Genomic DNA, 14,686 nt, shown 5'->3' on the forward strand with positions numbered 1-14,686 from the left:
AAAGCTTTCCATGCCAGTAGGGATTTTCAGCATGCAGGTACTCATGTGTGGTCTTGTCTTTATTTATCATACAGAGGCAGTATAGTGTCCAGTGGTGGGAGCACAAGCTCTGGAGTCATACTGATTGAATTCAAATCTTGGCTCTGCCCATCACTTTGTGATCTTCAGCAAGTTGCTTAACCTCTCTGGGCTATGCTATAAGGATAATAGTAGCCCCAACCGCAAAGAGTTGTGAATGGATTAAATAAATTAATCCATGAAAAGTGCTTAGAAGACCACCTTGTACAAAGCTTATGCTCAAAGATGTTTCTTATCATCATCCTTTCCGAAGCCTTTCTATGGGACTGTGGCCCCACTATATTCCAAGCATCATGGGGAAAATGACTGTGGCTGTTTTATAAGTCCAAGCACCTAGCACAGTTGGGTTTTTCCTTCATCCAACAAATATTTACTGAGCACTGACTTTATGCCAGGCATGATTCCAGCGGATCAGCGGTGAGTAAAGGCAGACTCCTTTTCTTGAAGAGCCTACAGTTCTGACACATCACGGATACTCAAAAAGTATCTGTTGAAATAAATAAATTATACCCTGTGTGTCTGTAAATAGTGATTTCCGTAGGGTAGAAAAAGGAGAAAGGGCTAAGGCTTTGGAGTCAGAGAGGTTTGAGCTAAAATTCGTGGATTGCTGGCTATGTGACTTTGGGGAAGCTTCTTTTCTGTTTATCAGTTTCCTCATCTGTAAAATGGAGGTCATAAAAGTACTACCTTCCCCACACCTCGAGAGCTTCTATACTGTTAAAGTGAGCAATATCTGAGGATGTGAGAATTGGCACTAAGTTAATTCACTCATTCGTTCACTCATTCAGTCATTTGTTCACTCACTTACTCATTCAACTAATGCCCGCTGAACTTGTACTGTGAGCTAGGATTGTTCTAGCCACTGGAAGCATTGCAATGGATGAACAAAATCCTTGCCCTGCAGAAACTTTCACTCGAAGGGGATACATATGATAAAAAATGGAAAAAAATGTGTATTATAATTCATGTGATGTTAAATGCTATGAAGAAGATAGTGAATAAAACCCAGTTCCTCAAACAGTAACGATTTTGATTAGGATTGTGGTAGGGGATCAGGTTTTGGTGTTGCAGTTGAAACATTATCCAACATTCTTTTCTCTCCTGTGTCCCTTTGGGAGAAGGGACATGTTCAACTTTGGCTGACGGGCCCCCGGGGCCCAGAAGATCCATTGGATCCTGTTTGCTTTGGAGGTTGCTCACCCCTAGGGTAGTCTTAGCATTCTGGAGGGTTCCCGCAGATGCGCAGCAAAGGTCACGCTGGTTCTCTCTGGGTCAGTCAGTGGTAGACATCCCAGCCTCGTCCTGGGAGAATGTGAGCTTCCTAGGTGTGCACAGATGAGAAGAACCTCTGGGGCAAAGTAGATAGATTGGTGCCCGCTCCAGCTCCCTTGTTGTAGGAAGCGGAAGTGAAAGGAGAGTTAGGAAAGAGGAGACGCTAACTTTTGATCCCCCTCCCTCGAGAATCTGCCAGTTTGTGCTTCTAGTCCATTAGTTACTTGTTTAACGACAGTCTTCCCCGGCAGGTGATTCGCCCCTAAGGCAGTGACCACATCTGTCGGCCTTGTTCACTTTTGTACTTGATAAATGCGTGTTGAATTGAATTATATTGTCTTTAGGGATATTCCTAAATATTACTAAATCAGAATTGCATTTGGAGGCTGCAGTTATTTCATAAGATGTTTATTGGAGGAGCCCTGTCACATGCTGGGGTCTCCAGGAAACAGAGTCAGAGATGGAGTTTGGCTTACAGGCTGCTTTTTAAGGAGCACTCTTGGCATCAATAGCCATGGAAGGGAGGGGAGGGGTTAGAGAAGACGGTCAGAATGAGAGGTCTGACTATAATGAAGGTCCAACAACAGCCTCAGCCCAATGTTTGGGAAGCTCTGGAGCTTGAATACCTCCTCAGGGTTATATTAATTATTTATTTCCTAGTACCATTAACCCCAAGAACTATCTCACAGCCTCTGTGGGCCAGGAATCTGGGCATGGCTTAGCTGGGTCCACTGCCTTGGGGACTCTGTCACGGCTGCAAACAAGGTGTCAGGTGGGGCTGTGGTCTCATCTGCAGGCTTGACTGGACACAGTCTGCTGCTAAGCCCACTCATGGGGTTGTTGGCAGGATTCAGCTCCTCGTGGGCTGTGAGGTAACAGCCTGAGTTCATCACAAGCTATCGGTAGGAGCCCCACTCTGTTCCTTGCCACGTGTGTCTCTCCACAGAGCATCTCCAATGGGAGCGAGCAGACCGAAGGGAAAGAGCGTTCGAGCAAGAGATGGAGAGAGAGAACGGGCGAGCAAGTTAGCGAGAGGGGAGTCACGGTCTTTTATAAGTGTGTCACAAAAGTGGCAGCCTTATTCTTGCCATATTCTCTTGCTGCCATATTCTCTTTGTTAGGGGCAAGTTGATAGCTCCAGCCCACACTGGAGGAGAGGGGATTCCATGTAGGCGTGAACCCCAGTGGGTGGGGAACACAAGGGCTGTCCCAAGCGGGGCTGAGATGGCCAGACCTTTATCCTCTGGCATGGCTCAGTCACCGGATGTGGACCACAAGGACAAGAGTGTGACTCCGGGGGAGGCGGCCCTCTGCAGCAGGCTAACGCCTGAAGGCTGAGGCAGGAAGTCCTTCCCGGAAGGGGGTTGGGGAGGCAGGCTCACCTATCCTTCATTCCACATTCAGACCGTAGAGTTCGGCTCAGTAGCAAATTCTGTTGGCCCACGTGTGAGAGAAGAAAGGGAAGGACGGACTGTTTCTCATATTTATATTCACAGGGAATAGTGCTACTTGCTTGTGTTTCTTCCTTTTATCTTCCTCTTTTTTTGACCCTGGGGTTGGAACTTTCTCTGAATGCTAAACAGAAACTCGACCTGAAAATAAAGTTGCGCTGTCACCATCTGTCACCCCACGCCGCGAGAGCGAGACCTCGGTGGTGGCTCATTCTGTCACCCTGCTGGCAGGGGGGCATTTTGAGATCGCACCTCTGCAGGGCAGGACCTCGCAGGGCCCCAGATTCTCCTTTCTCGTTCTTCCCCTTCACCGTCTCCCGTCCTTTTCATTCTTCATTGCACACCCACACCCTTTGGACAGCTTGCATCGTGGAATCTACGAGGCCAGTGGCGCTAGGCACCTCAGAGCTTGTCTGGAAGCGGGCCCGAGATGGGGATCCTGCCGCCAGCGGGGGAGCGCGCCCGGGAGAGTGGGCAGGGCAGGGAGGCGCTATGTGACAGTGGGGTCCCCGCTAGCCGAAGTCCGGTCCCCTGGGATGCTCTGAAGCACCGGCACCCACAGAGTTCACGCTGCCCGCAGGCAAGGGGTCCGGCCTGCTGTACCTCTGTGTCAGTCAGCCAGCTGACGTGTGTAGTCGGGCCCCCGGCACTGGGAGCGTCTGCCACAGTTCTTTCCTCTAGTGACTCATTGTCGTCTTCCTGTGATCTTTCCTCCCAGGGCAAGCTTTCCTTTATGGAGTAATGGAAAGAGCAGGGCTGGGAATCACATAGACATAGCCTGGAATCTAATTCTCGTTCTTTGGAAACTGGCCACCTTGGATAAGTTCTTCAGCTTATTTATTTACTTGTTTATTTTGTTTTAATGTTTATTTATTTTTGAGAGAGAGAGAGAGAGAGAGAGAGAGAGAGAGAGAGAGAGAGACCGAATATGAGCGGGGGAGGGGCAGAGAGAAAGGGAGACATGGAATCCGAAGCAGGCTCCAGGCTCTGAGCTGTCGGCACAGAGCCTGATGAGGGGCTCGAACCCATGAACTGTGGGATCATGACCTGAGCCGGAGTCGGATGCTTAACTGACTGAGCCACCCAGGCGCGCCTAAGTTTTTCAGCTTTGTAAGCCTCAGTTTGGCTGCCTGGAAAATGGGTATGATGGCACTCACCCCACAGGGGTGTGGAAAGGACTGAGGGGTGCTATTTGTGCAGTGCTCATTGCAGTGCCCTCCCTTTCTTTCCTCTCACTTGTCCCTTACCCGGAGCAGCCTCTTCTTTTCCTGGCATGGCCCTCAGAGCTCTCAAGGTCGTCATGCTGCTCCCCGCAACCTTCTGCTTTCCTCGTGAACGAACTCTTTTGCCTTTGGCTCCCATGACAGCCGTCCTGTACCTGCAGGGTGCTCCCTGCTGTCCTCTGCGTGACTTCCAACCCATCACCTTCCGTCTTCCACAAGGCAGCCCAGCACCGAACATGGCCTTCTTCCTTGGGGTGGGAGGGGGTCCACCGGGGAGAGGGTAGCAGCACTGTGCCGCCCTCTGTCCCCACACTAGCCTCTCAGAGATGCTAGCCCTGATGACATCTGTTTTTCTGACAAGTCCAGAGGCCATGGTTATAAGTAGCAGGCGGTCTTAGAGCTCTGCAGGGGATTCTAAGCTGTGGTCCTCTTTCCCAGGTATCTACACAGGTCTTTGGGCTCCTCCTCTGGGGTTCCGGCTGGAGGTCCCCGTCAACCTGATATCGCCCAGTGCAGGGCCGGCCCCCGTCCTTCATGTATCGGCGGGGCCACTGGGTGGAGGAGTTAAAATCCATATCAGGAAGTCTCTGCAGTGAGGAGTTAATGAAATGCAAATGCAGGCCAACTCCAGAGATTCTGATATGCCTCCTAGACTCTCAGACATGGCCGTGTGGAGTTGTGCAGACTCCCCAGCTCGCTAACCAAGCCGTTGTCCCCATCTTGAAATTCACTGCTCTGCTGCTTCTGCTTCTGGAAATGAGAGCTTTCCTACCTCGGCACTCATCCAGATGGACCAGATGTTAGAAAGCCCTGAAGCATCTGAATCCTTGAGATGGCTCTAAAGCCTCGCCTCTCTCGAAGGACAAGTGGCAGTTCCAATCCACGAATCTTTGTGATTTATGTTTGCTCCTCCCTCTTTCCCTCACCGACCCCCCCCCCCCCACCCTTAGCCAGATGCCTGGAGCCTGGGTGGGCTGCCTGAATATACAGGCCTTTCTCTCTCCCCCTCCCAACCCCTTCCAGGCCCATCCCAGGAGGGGAATCTCTCACTTTTCAAACGAGTAAATCTGTAAAAGAGGCAACGTTTCCAGAACAGTAAATCTTTGCTCTGTGTGTGTGGGCATGCATGTGTGCATATGTGTTTCTGAAATACGTGCTGTGTGTGTATCTGTATGTCTGCAGAGAGGAGGACAGAGCTAATAGCATTAAAGGGCCTTTTAATTTCTGAAGAGCCAAGACCACAGAGGGAAGCACATGCTCAGGAAAGCGAGAGTGTCATCAACCTGCTTCAAGAGGTTGGAGTCATCCGAGGGAAGGGGATTGTCGGACAGGACGTGCTCCCAGTTTGATCCGCTCCCGGATATATCTGTGCTCAATTCCGCAGAATGAGCTGTTACTCACCCTTACTGGGCGCAGGCTCTCTGCTGCTTTGGGGAGGTCAGAGGGAATTCTGGGAATTCTGGCCATCCCTGAATGCCGAGTCCCTTACGCCTTGGTCAGTCAGCCACTGGGCTTTGTTTTCTCAGACACTGCACTGTATTTCCTCTTTTCCTGTCCAGAGGAAGTGATCAGAAGAGAACCCTGGAGAAGGCTCTTGAATCAAGTTTAACTCTCCGTAGAGTCTCCTGAAAAGTTGTGAATGAAAACAGAACTTTTCCAGCCAACGACCAATGAGCTCACTAGCCAGCCCCAAAGAAACCCCAGATGGGTGGAGATGGTAAAACCACTGGGCTGAAATCCAGTTTTACTGGCTTTTGTTCCTGTGGGTGTGAGTGAGATCAGGTGTGGCAGAGGTCAGTGGGGAAGAAAGTCAATTATGAGGGAGGAGTCTATGGAAACCAGGGGCTCTCACTGGACCATAGGCTGGCTGATGATTGAGCATGGACCACCCCTGATACCTCATGATTTGGGGAAGAGGACCAGTATGGATAACTCAAGTCCACTGAGGAGTTTTCAAGCTTATTTTGGCCTCTCTTCCCTTGCAAATGAATTTGATGGAAAAAAGACACCACAAGGAACTCTATAGTAATCATGGATCTGGCTGTTGAGTCAGGTCTGGGGGAGACATTGAGGCCCTGTTGATGTACACAGTGTGAAAAGAGTCTGTCTCCTTCTAGCAATGAGTGGACTATTCCTGCAGGCACGAGTGGCAGGTGGAGGTGGAATAGACAGAAAGAACGAAGGTCTAGTAGGAGGGAAGAGGAAGGAAGCATTTGGGGTTTATTACTATGGAGAAGACGTAGGCTCAGAATGAGAGCACAGTAAGGAAGCAGAGCACACTGCCTGGGCAGAAAAAAGGGCCAATCCCATGGTGTCCGGAAATGGGGGTTCGGTCCAACCTAGCTGGGCCGGCCCCTGCCCGCAAGAAAGGTTTCAGCCTGCGGGCAAAGGTGAGCAGACTGAGGCTCAGCAGCAAAGCTCTCACGTCCTCAGGGAGAGAAGAGGCTGGTGCAGAGACCCCACTCAACTTGGGCTGTGAGGACAGTTGGGTGGGGTGGGCAGTGACTCCCCCAAACTGCAGCCCAAGAACTCACGGGTTGGACACTCCTGAAAGAATCTGTCCAATGCTGTGTTGGGTAAGTCAGTGGTGGCATATGTATTGTCACTTTGTCCCAATTGAATAGAATTTTGGCCTTAGATTCTGAACATGTCCTGCTGAGATCCCCCCCGCCGGGGTAGGTTCTGAGAGGCGTAATCCCACAAACATTATCTATGAAGGGGCACCGGCACCTCCTTCTTCCTTCCCACTTCTGTCCACTTTTGATCCTTGGGTGATCCAAGATGGCGTCCACAGCTGGGGCCAGAAGAAACGTGTTTGAAAGAGTCCTTCGGTGAGGGAGGTTGTTTTCTCCTAGATTTTTACTCAGCCTTTGTAGAGGTGGCATGACACAGCTAGATTTGTTAGAGTCGTTTCCATTTTTTTGTTTTTGTTTAGAAAAAGTGCTAATGAACAGAGAGACACGGTCAACACCCAACAAGCTCACTTGTTATGATACCTAGTATGTACCAGGCATCGCATCAGGCTACTGATCCCTAGTTGAACTAAACTGCATTAACTACCTCATAAATGGGGGAGCTGCTCCTGAACCCCATGCAAGCAGTGGCCCCATGAGAATATAGGCCCAATGTTGCCAAATCTACTTTTTTGAGAGAAACTGGAATAGCATCCACAAGTTGGAAATCACTTCAGGGTTCATTCACTTATTCAGCAAATATTTACCACACACCTGCAATACTAGTCATGGGGGTGCAGAGGTAAACAGGGCCCATAGGTGCCTTGCTTTGTGGAGCTTTTTCTAGAGGGGGAAGTTCATATGTTGATATATACGTAGGTAAAGAAACAGGCAAACACATACTTCTGGGTAGGGTTATGTGCTGTGAAGGAACTCGAACAGGGTTTGGGGGTAGAATGGTGTGGAGAGGCAGCCTCTCTGGAAGGTGAATGACAATGAGAAGGAGGCTGTCAGGCACAGAGCTGGAGGAAAGAGCATTTCAGGTAAGAGGGAAAAGTAAGTGAAGCCCCAAGGCTTAGTGTCTTCAGGGTCTGAAAGACAGCAGATTGGGTGGTGTGCAGAAACCAGGGTCAGGAATGGAAGAAGGCTTCTGAGGTAGAAAAGTTCCCTTTTGCCAAACATTCCTTTCACTCTTTTGGGCGTGCTCTGGTCTCCTTCAAGGGCCTCCTGGAGGCCCAAGGTGCAGAGATGGGGGGGACTAAAATAAGCCAGCTCAGGGTTTTGACCCACCTTCCCTCAAGCGTATGGAGGCTTTCCTCCCGTAGCCCAGGTCTCTACCCTGGGCTTGGTAGGCTTAGGGAGATGGGAGACACAAAGAGTATACTCAACTCTTCCAAATTGGTTTTAGGGGGATTGTGTGTTAGGTTCTGATGTGTGGCCCGGTGGCCATGGAGGCTTCAATGGCGGCCATGTTGTTTTAGAAGGAGATACCACAGGCCCCTGTGACAGCTCTGTTATGTGGGCACAAATTTCTGGGTTCTATTTTAGGGAGATGATTTTTCCTGCGATGCTCATTATTTATGGATTCCAGTCCACCATCCTGTTTGGAAACATATGAAGCTGATTGGCGTGCAGGGAAAGCAGCTTAGAAGAGGTCGGTCAGCAAAGCAGAAGTGTGTAAAAATCACCTCACACAGCACAGGCTCCCATTCAGGGCCACAAATCAAGCCCAGGCGTTCCTTGCCTGCGGACAGGGGCGGGTTCTCTGGGCCTGTCATCCTCAATCAGGCTGTCTCTATCAGAGAGCTAGGTCAAAGTCAATTTTTATAAAACTATTATAGAAACCATATGTGTGTGCAAAAACATATTGCCTTTTTTCTTCCCCCATGGATGGTAAAATTTCTTGTTCTTTTCCTTGGAGCCTTTCTCAATTGGAAACACAGTGATGCTCAGTGGAAGAGGATTACTTTTCATGCAACACAAGTCCAGCGAAAGGGGGAATTCATTGCAGGAATGAGTTGTGGACTTTTCCAACAAGAGTTCTTTTTAGACTGATGGCATGTAGGGACCTATTGGGCACTGTAATGAGCCAGGTCAGCCAGAGCATAAAACAGGTCTTAGAAGTTTCACGGCCTAAGAAAGAAGAAAGTCTCAACATTTTACCAGGTTCTGTTTCCTTCCCATTAGTATAATTGTAAATCTGAGCTCTCAAGGCCCTGGGTTCAAAGCCAGCCATGTTAACTTTTATTGATTTCCCTGGAAACGATAGAGAGGTACCCTCTTCCCCTGACCTATTTCCTGGGATGTTGGGAGACAGTATCTATGTCTGTACTCTTACCCTCAATGCTGTGTGTCTTAAAAGCATTATCACATGACAGATCTTGCCTGGTTCAGCATCTAGGAGTAAAGGGAGGTAGTGACTTCTTATGTCTCCTCTCTTGCTGTTTCAAAACCAAGCAGCATGGGTTTTACTTTACAGTAAAGCCTTTTCTTAACCACCCAAAAAGCCAGATTTAAAGTTCTATAAGCTAGAATGGCATTTTAGAACCTTATTTTTTGAAAATGTTTGTTTTTGAGAGAGCGCAAGTGGGGGAGGGACAGGGAGAGAGGGGGACAGAGGATCTGAAGCAGGCTCCACACTGACAGCACAGAGCCCGACCTGGGGCTTGAAATCATGAACCGCGAGATCATGACCTGACCCGAAGTCAGATGCTCAACCGACTGAGCCACCCAAGTGCCCCTAGAACCTTGTTTTTTTTTTTTTTTTTTTTTTTTTTTTTTTTTTTTTAAACACAATCAGCCATCAGTACCAGTGGTTCTCAAAGGGTGGTCCCCTGAACATCTGCATCAGTGGCACCTGAGAACTTGTTAGCGATTCTAATCTTCAGGCCCCAACCCAAACCTCCTGGATCAGCACCCATGGGGGTGGGTGCTAATCTGTTTTTAGCAAGTCCTCTGGGTGATTCTGACTTACGTTAACGTTTCAAGGCCATAGCTATATACCAATAAACACTCAATGTCAAGTCATGCACTTTACTTTTTATATGAATTTAATAACTCTGTATAAGTAAAAGAAATCACATGTTTTCTTATGTCAGTGTACTGCTTCCTCTGCCCCCCACACTGATCCCCAGCTTTGATGAGGGGCCAGACTTCTCTCTGGACAAGGCTAGGGAGACCTGGCCAGGGAAGGAGACGGGGAAGCAGTGTACTGGGTAGCAAAGAGTAGCACCGCAGGAATGCCCCCTGCTACGTCTTCTGGTTGTGAGGTAGGTCATCGCTTTTGGTTGAGGGAGGGGGAGATTTGCTTGACTTTCTCTTCATCATTTTACCCCACAACCAACTTTAAGTCTCCTGTTAAAATACAGCAAGAGAGCCAGTCAACACTGTCAATGCTAAGAGGAAAGTGAGGCCAAGGACGGGTATGGTTAAGATAGGAAGTTTCTTGTTGGTAATTTCTTTCTGCTTTTTAAAATATACATATGTATTTTTTAACGTTTATTTTATTTTTGAGAGAGAGAGAGAGAGAGGGGCAGAGCACAAGCGGAGGAGGGTAGAGAGAGAGGGAGAATCCAAAGAAGGCTCCAGGCTCTGAGCTGTCAGCACAGTCTGATGCAGGGCTCAAACTCACGAACTGTGAGATCATGACCTGAGTCAAAGTTGGACACTCAACCGACTGAGCCACCCAGGTGCCCCATGAGCCTTTCCCTTCCTTCCTTTCTTTTCTTTTCTTTTCTTTTCTTTTCTTTTCTTTTCTTTTCTTTTCTTTTCTTTTCTTTTCTCTTTTCTTTCTTTCTTTCTTTCTTTCTTTCTTTCTTTCTTTCTTTCTTTCTCTTTCTCTTTCTTTCTTTCTTTCTTTCTTTCTTTCTTTCTTTCTTTCTTTTCTTTCTACATAGTACTGCATGTGTAGAAAATTAATATTGAACATTTTAATGCAAAGCCACATATTTTTGGTAGACTGTGTGTTTGAAACTCATCATCAGTTACCTCTCCTGCTGGAAACAGCTATTCATATTTCCTTTAGGAAACCACCTCTCCTCCTTTCCCAACTATGTGGTTTCCTTTGAATAGGTCCACCCTGGCTCCAAGCCTATACTCTGATTGGCTTAATCCAGCAGGCCATTTGCCATCTCCTGGCCACAGTGATTGGCTCAGTCATGGGGATGTCCAGTCATGGCCAATGGGAATCAAGATAACATGTGCTGGAACTTCTGGGCAAGTGGCCTTATCTGTCATCCCCTGAATTCAGTGGTAGCCACAAAAGATGTATGCTCCATACCCTTTGGTTGAGCTGTACAGTGAGGGAAGCCCAGTGAGGATAGCCCGAAAAAGCACAGAGCCTGATATTTGGATTAAACAATTGCAAAAGCCAGTCATATCCTTGGATTTTGAGACACATGAGCCAACACATCCCTTTTTCCTGTTTGAGCCAGAATGATTTTTTTTTTGTCACTTGAAACTGAAGGAATCTTAAAAGTCATAGGACTTATCACCAAAATGATCGTGAATAAGATTTGCCTCCAGTTAGATGATTCATCTGGAATTTGCAGTGTCATTCTCTGTATTAGCAGTATTTCCGTTTTCTGCCTTTTTAAAAGTTTATTTATTTTTAGAGACAGCAAGAATGAACGAAGAGGGGAGGGGCAAGAGAGTGGGAGAGAGAGAGAGAGAGAGAGAGAGAGAGAGAGAGAGAGAGAGAGAGAAAATGAATCCCAAGCAGGATCTGCACTGATGTGGGACTCAAACCCACCAACTGCAAGATCATGACCTGAGCTGAAACCAAGAGTTTCATGCTCTACTGACTGAACCATCCATGTGCCCTCATTTTCTGCATTCTTGATGCTCTTTGCATCTGGGGAGCCTCGGGGAGGACCTCACTGCCTGAGGGAAACTGCCTTTTCCAGGGCTAGCCAATTCTTAGGGGCACCAAAGGCCCCACCCAGGAACATGCCTCTCATGTGAAAACTAACCAATCCAACACCCATACTCCAAGCTACCTCTTCTATCTAGCCCTTACCTTATAGGAGGCATTACTCCTCTGTCCTAATCATCCCAGGGCCAGGTACCAGACAACTAGAGAAAGCCCCTATCTCCAGAGCTTGCTGAAATTATTCAAACTAGCCAATCCTAAACCCGCTTACCTTGTCCTGCTCTGCTTTTTGTGTGGAAGCCACAATGAAGGTTCTAACCCACATTCTCATCTTGATCTTTCTTCCTCCTGACTGACCCTGGTGCTTCTATGCATGGCCCTGCAGGGTGTGGTATACTCCCTCCTCTTGGGAACTGTGAGTGACAAACTATTTTTTCATTGGTTCTCATCTGATCTGTGGTCCTCACCATATCTGAACACTGATAAAATCTGTATTTTAAAACATGCTGTGAATTTAAGATATCACAGTAGGAGGCATGCTAGGAATGCCAGAAAAGGCCATGTTCATGGATATTCCGGGAGGAGGGAGCAAAGAATGCCTATCGAAAATTTCCTTTTGCATTTGTTCCAAATGCACCCCAAAGTGATTTATCCTGCAAAGATTGCCCAGCGGTAGGTAATATGGTTGGGATCCCATGCTCTTTGGAAGATATGTTGTAATTTATCTTCTGTTTTGTAGTGGAGGTGGTGAGGAGGTGGGGGAGGTTCTAATAAGAACCAATAAGAAGCTCTAATAAGAACTAATAAGTTCCAATAATAAGTGCAAATGGATGGCTAAGTTTTATGGTTGTGTCTTTCATCCTAGCAGCCTTCCGAAGGTTTCAAGCATGATCGAAAGGCATGATATCGACTTGTATCACAATTTTTAAAATATGACTTTTCATCTAAGACTTTCTTGTAATCAAGAAATGGTTTAGGAACCAGAGCAGCCCCATCATTCATCTGCTCCATAGCCCCCAAATAGAACACCCCAATACGTCCAAATCCCCTACTTTTTTTCTGCCAGTGATTGGTCCCACGAATCATTTTAGTGCTGGCGAGATGTACAGGTCAAGCGGTACAAAAAATTAGGAGCTCAGGTTTACCGTGTGGGGTTCTCAACAGCTGGTCACCTACTCAGGGGAGCTGAGAGCTGAAATTCATTCATTCTCACATTCATTCTCCTGTTGGAGATGGAATGTTTAATTTTTTAAAGCCAGGAAACTACTGTTTTGGGGATTGCAAGCAGTTTCTGAATGATCTCTGTGCAGCGCCTTCTGTGACAGTCTGTGTGCTTTTGGTTTCAAGAAAAAGAAACCAAGACTGAACATCTTAGGCTGAAAGTGCATTTTGGGGGAGGATAATGGAAGGATATCAGCACACAGAATGGACAGGGAAAGCTGAAGAATTCAGACTGGAGAATGGGCAGACACCAAGAGTGGCTTGGCAGCAGTCAGTCAGTCCAGGATGTGGGACCATCGCTTCAGGACATCACTGCCATTGCTAGACTCAGCTGCTGCTGGACAGAGCTATTACTGTTGGACAGAGCCACTTTTGTTGGACCTCTTCTAACCCTGGTTCATTGCCTTGTGTATTTGGCGACAGTGGACATAGGACTTGTGATATTGTGATTTATAATAAGAGATATATATCTGTTTTTGTCCTATTCGTGGCACAGAGCTCTTAAAACCCTTGGAGTTTCCTAAGCAATAACAGTGTCTTTTGTTATGTAAATGAGCTACCCTCAGGACAGTCCCTAGGTAACCTAGGGATGGGGGCTGGTTGCCAGGGGACCCAATCCTGTGACTAAAGATTCAGAAATGTAGCCCTACCCCCTCCCTCTAAAGAGAAGAAAGGAACTGGAGATCGAATCAAGCATCAGTGGCCAACGGTTTAGTCAATTATGCCTATGTGATGAAGCCTCCAGAAGGAGAAGGTTTGGAGAACTTCCACGCTGGTGAACACGTGGAGCACCTAGGAGAATGATGCGCGCAGAAGGCATGGAAGATCTGTGTATTTTCTTCATACCTTGTGCTACACATCTCTTCTACCTGGCTGTTCCTGAGTTGTAACCTTTGATAACAAACTGGTAATCTAGTTGTTTTCCTGAGTTCTGTGAGCTGCTCTGGCAAGTTAATCAACCCCGAGGAAGGTGTGGGAACCTCCAATCTATAGCTGGTGGGTCAGAAACCAGGCGACAGTTTTTACTTTCAATCCAGTCTTATCAGACTAAGTCCTTAATTTTTGGGATCTGATGCTATCTCTAGGCATAAAGTGTCAGAATTGAGTTAATTGTTTAGTGGTGTTAGGAAACACACATATTAGAGGGCTATATATTGATCACTGGTTCAGAGTACATACAGCATCCTACAGGGCTGCACCCGTATCACAGAGTTTTGTTTCCAAGCCAGCATGGTAATTGAGGATTTAGTGGGCTATTGCACCATTACATAGCTGTCTTTGGGCGATGGGGTGTGTTATAGTACCACTGAATTCCGCAGACATCAGCCAGATTGGCTTACTTCTTTTCCTATAAAGTGAAACCATTGGTCAGAAAATATGTTCTATGGGATATAATTATGTATAGGCATATAGTAAGTCCACTGATGGATCTCCTCGCAGAATCATGTTGGATGATGCAGAGAAAGCAAATTCACATTCACAAGTCAGTGTCTATTTTGGTGAGAACAAATTGAGCCCCTCCACGATGGGAGGGTGTCCAATTTAAGCATATCTACAATCTTGCCCTTCTGGAGTACAGTGCCCCATCAGGATTTGGAGTAGGGTATTGCTGATGGGCTGAAGGGTACGTTAAAAATTTTTTTTAATCTAATGGAAGCATTGTTTCCATCAGCAGGTTATGATGCTGCTGATTGACATACGATACCCTGTAGGCGATGTGGGAGAGAGAGGCCATGACTGCAGGAGTAGAGTCCTTCATGGAGGTGAGTAGCGAAGAGTGTTGGCTCACAAGTGAAGGGCTGCTGAGACAGGACCAGGAATGGTCCACTCATTTCAACAGGGGGAAGGGAGAGCAGGTGTGTACAGAGGTTTCTCATTTGCTTCTATTTTTTTGGTGAAATGAAGTGTGAACTTATCAGCAAAAAATGAGGATAGGGAGAGGAGCTATCAGAGGGGATAATAGATTTATTGAGGAGGGAGAAAAAGGTGTGAAATGGTATCTGAAAAAGTGGGGAAACAAATTTACTATGGAAAAATTATTGCTGGGCAGTTTTCATGATCATGAGTTTATGAGTTCTTTCTGAAGCTATGTCTAGCTGTGTAGTACAGGCATGGAGT

The 14,686-nt window shown here is 47.2% G+C and overlaps 1 long non-coding RNA gene across 1 annotated transcript in view; it reads left to right on the top strand.

Moving 5' to 3' along the window:
- LOC128312967 (uncharacterized) overlaps positions 1 to 14,686 on the top strand; it is a 315,318-nt gene that overhangs the window by 61,907 nt on the left and 238,725 nt on the right. The window contains exon 3 of the long non-coding RNA XR_008293007.1: positions 14,244 to 14,331. This is a non-coding gene — a long non-coding RNA (uncharacterized LOC128312967). The remainder of the gene's footprint in view (positions 1 to 14,243; positions 14,332 to 14,686) is intronic.

The sequence above is a fragment of the Acinonyx jubatus genome, chromosome E4, assembly GCF_027475565.1.
Source record: "Acinonyx jubatus isolate Ajub_Pintada_27869175 chromosome E4, VMU_Ajub_asm_v1.0, whole genome shotgun sequence".
Taxonomy (NCBI): domain Eukaryota; kingdom Metazoa; phylum Chordata; class Mammalia; order Carnivora; family Felidae; genus Acinonyx; species Acinonyx jubatus.